The 4430-nt window shown below is 38.5% G+C and overlaps 1 long non-coding RNA gene across 1 annotated transcript; it reads right to left on the bottom strand.

Annotated features, from left to right (window-relative positions):
* Nucleotides 1-1612: 1612 nt before the first annotated feature.
* Nucleotides 1613-4132, bottom strand: LOC106293192. The gene is made up of 6 exons (XR_001260402.1): nt 3954-4132; nt 3144-3770; nt 2563-3015; nt 2266-2388; nt 2100-2159; nt 1613-2017 (listed from the first exon to the last, which is right to left on the bottom strand). It is a non-coding gene; the product is annotated as an uncharacterized LOC106293192 (long non-coding RNA).
* Between the last annotated feature and the right edge of the window lie 298 nt (nt 4133-4430).

The following is a 4430-nucleotide window of genomic DNA, read 5'->3' on the forward strand; positions in this document are numbered from 1 at the left end:
TATGTTTTCGGCATTGGAAACGTTGTTGAAACAAACGTTTTCCTTCTCCTCAAACTGCAATCAAAAAGTCCATGAAACGACGTCATTTAGTAAAGAGACCTCTTCTGAAGTCGTCAGCACCAGATCTACCCTCTTCCAATTTTCACAGACAAATTCAAAAGCATCAATGGCCCTGGAGATTATTGGTCGTCACGCTTTCTTTTTCGATGGCTACCTTTGTAAACTCCCCGACGGCGCTTGTTAACTGGAACAGCCACCGGTACGATGTTCTTCACCTCCTTTCTTCTCTTCCACCTCCGCGTATGAAGCGCGGCCGTTTGGTTTCAGACGACCCTGACTTGAAATTGGACCTCAATCACGTGTGCTAACTTGATTTACCGGCGGAATCTCTATCTCTTTCGCATGATGAGAGAGGTAAGGAGATGAATCTCATATATATTTATAACAAACCCACACCGCCTCTCTAAACAACGCTTTAAAGACACATTGTCGGGGAGTGAATCAATGGGATTAATCACGAAATCACAACTTGGGCCGCTTCAGATAGAGAAAGGAAGCTCAGACATCACATGGCGCCATCGCAGGAATAGAAGAGACGGTCTGTGATTCTTCAATTGAGATTAGGGTTAGAGCGAGAACCACATCTATCTGGGCCGGATAAAGAGACCAAACTCAGAGCCCAACACACGATAAATGAAGAAAGCACATCTCGACGTGCGTCTAAATGAAACGCCGAGTTTCATTAATCGGCGACATGTGTCGCGATGAAGAGCGACGACTTATCTAGCTGGCGGGTGACGTGGAGGCACCAGGATTGAGAGAACTGTAATTTATATATATAGATAGATAGATATATTAGCATGATCTCTCTTTTGTATTTGGTAAATGTTCACTTCCAACGTATTTTTCTTTATCCAAATTTATCGAAGCTATCAAATGAAAAATTCAAACAAGTATTAATAAACTAATCATGCTATAGTTCAGAGACATAAATTTTTTTTCTTTCTTATTCTATCTTTTTTCTAAAATGACTGGTCATAAACTACACATTTTATCGGTACAAATCTTTTTCTTTTGGACAATTCAGGCTAAAATTTATATTTGTTGTATTTCCAGATCTTTTTCTTTTGTGCAATTCGGGCCCATTTCAAATGTTTTGTTTATATTAACAAAAATAAACTCACATTAAACACATAAATAAACACATGACTATTGGATTTTGATTTTTATCAATATATTTTAAACATTCATAAAATATCTTAATATTATAATGAAACACATTAATATTTATTCAAAGTTTAGTATAATAGTTTATTAACAAATTAAAATTGTATATAAAAAAACTTTAGTAAAAAAAAGTTCTCATCATAATAAAATTTATTGACTAGAGAAATACCACTTTAGATCCTTTCACAACTTCAATCAAAATTTTGTAAACATAATTTATTAATAAATAATAATAAAGAAATATAATAATTTTAAGTTTGCTACAAAAATATATGAAAATATTACATTCCCAATTATTTTCCAATTTTAAATGAAATTAAAAGGGGAAAACAAACATGCGCTTTGAAAGGACTGTCAAAATCTAGTAGTTACGGAATGTTTTTCCGTTTTAACAAGAGAGATATAATTTATTGACATTTATAATGTTTCTGTTTTAACAAGACAGCTATACTTACTGACTTTTATATTGGCTCTCAATCATTAGATTTCAGAACTTGTTGTAAGATGACCAAACATACAAATATATTCCGAACTTTCAAGTAATAAAAAGCTACAAAAACAGTCTGCATGAAAACAAACCCATGTCCAACAAAAATCTCCTCCTTAAAACTATTCACTATCTAAAGCCATACTCTGTAAGATGGAATCATTAAAAGTGTCTCACAACCTGTTTGTGGGAGGTTTGACTCTGTAAATACGGACAATCCAGTTTGATGTTGTGTAGGCTTCTTCTAAATGTTCAAGTTTGATATCTTTATTCCCTATCTCCACCCCTCTTGCTCTATCATACCTGCCAACAATTCACAACCCAATTTTTTTCTGTCACATGGACACGTATAAGACGTGACATTTAGAATTGGTGGTTGACGTACCCCTTTGGCTTGCCATATTCTGTGACAAGCTCGCCGAACCTGTAATAGCATAACTTGTACCTACAAGTAAACACACAATTAAGATGCATTGCATCTTTCTCAGATACAACTCATTTTGGAGGAAAATTAATATACATAAGAGTAGAGTCTTGAGTGCGGAACTTACATGAGACAGTTCAGCATCTTCGGCGATACACCTTTGTCTACACGGAATTCACCATTCACAAGATAATCAGGCTCCTTGATCACTGGGTATACACCACCTCCGATTCTCACCATCCACAAGAACCTAAACCATATTTTTAAAAAGAAAAATGAATCAGTAAATCCAACACATCAACTGTATTGAGAACGTTTCCTTACGACCCACCAAAGTACTAGAAGACTGTCCAGTGCAGTAAAGAAGTATTTGTTTAGCATATACAACCACAGGAACAGACATGAGAGAAGTAAAGAGACTTACTTGTTGATATCATCTGAAGAATAGCTAGTAACGCCACCAAAGACGACCAACACAATTCACATCAAGTGACCTCATGATGTCCTATGCCTTGTCTTCATAAGAAGACATGGCACGTCCAACAGTAGCAATGTGAGTATTGTTCCAGGTATTGTTGTCGACGATGACAGTTCTGTTTCCCATGGCAGTGATTTGGTACCCATAGTCCCACCACGACATGACCTTAGCATCAGTGGGAGTGTTTTGCGTAAGCCAGTAGTAGGCCTCGCGGTAATCATCAAAGATGATTCTGTTTCCATGGGCTCCTCTTGCAGCTAGGACAATTGAGGGAGATGAATATGCCTCTGACGTCACCCATGTGCAGTGAATAGCATATCTACTGAGCAAATAAAATACTCCAACAAGAAGAGCAATGGCACCATTCTTCTGGAAAGGTTGAGCCTGATCAAGTGTAACCTGTATTGACAGGACATAGGAGATAAGGATTATATTTTCTACTTTCACAAGAGAAGCGTACCACGGTTCAAAGTAGGTGGCAAGCGGTACAATAGAAATTGGTTGGAACAGGGACATTAAAGATTCACCTTTGACGAGGCTTTTGAACTACCAGGTCCTTTAGAAGAACCAGTCTGGGGAACCTTTTGTTTTGCCCTTAACAGAGATGTTAAGTTCTTGACAGTGGCGGAGACAGCTATGGCACTAATAAGGCATATTGCTGGAGTGGCGACGAAGATAAGCCGAACCATGACACCAGCAAAGTACAAGCTATGGCACTAATAAGGCATATTGCTATGGCACTAATAAGGCATATTGCTGGAGTGGCGACGAAGATAAGCCGAACCATGACACCAGCAAAGTACAAGCTAGTGAGACCATACATGACGATAAATATTGTGGCGTCTGACAAACGCTTGAAACAGAAGTAAAGTCCGGCAGGGAAAAGGAAGAGCAGAATATGGTAGTCAAACATGAAAGAGGACCATGCTGTAGGCTGATGCTCAGAAACAGAGGCAATAATGGGAATGTGATGCTTTGCATGAGTCGGGTCAAGCAATGAGTAAAATCGACCAGTGCACGGAGAGATATATAGCCAGACGCTGTGCCAACACCCAAAGCAATAGCACCAACCATGTCACAGTTATCCTCAAAAAGGTTTGGAACAACTTGGTGTCATTCAACTGGTACTTCACCCAGTCGAGGAAGTAAAACACCTATACAATGTGTGTGAAACAGAACGATCAGAAACAAGGTTCCAACTTTCTAGCTCATAATCAACAGGTTAAGTAGAAACCCAATTACAATACTGGAAACTAAAAGAAGGGGTGAACACATAAACCAAGAAAAACCAAATGAGACCTTTACAGGCAGGAACAAGTGGTAGAAAGAGAAGAAACCTGCATCAACAAGAAGACAGCCATATGCTCTCTAGATTGAACATGTTGAAACCCAACAAACCTAATTTGCATCGCAAGCAGCATCCCCAAGATATACATAGAGAGAGTTATAAGCAACGTAAAGCCTCATCGAATACCTTCCAGTGATCAACAACACAAGGACGTAAAGCGGAACCAAGTTAATGTATAAGCCGGAAAACCGGACTGACATAAACGATAGAATAAAAGCGATGTTAAGGAAATAAACGAATGTAAAAGACGAATACAAGAACGATAAGAAATCGTATTCGCAAAGAGACATGGAGTCGAGATATGATCTCTTTTCTTAACTCAAAATACTCGCTCCGTTAGTGAGACGGGACTGTACGAATATAGAGTCCCAGGATACAACCATGGCAGACGAATCACGCCTCACTCGTGATCGCCCTACCGAACTATAAACTCTACGAAACACTCTCTAGACTTACGTTGAGGGAT

The sequence above is a fragment of the Brassica oleracea genome, chromosome C5 (genome assembly GCF_000695525.1).
Source record: "Brassica oleracea var. oleracea cultivar TO1000 chromosome C5, BOL, whole genome shotgun sequence".
Lineage (NCBI taxonomy): Eukaryota > Viridiplantae > Streptophyta > Magnoliopsida > Brassicales > Brassicaceae > Brassica > Brassica oleracea.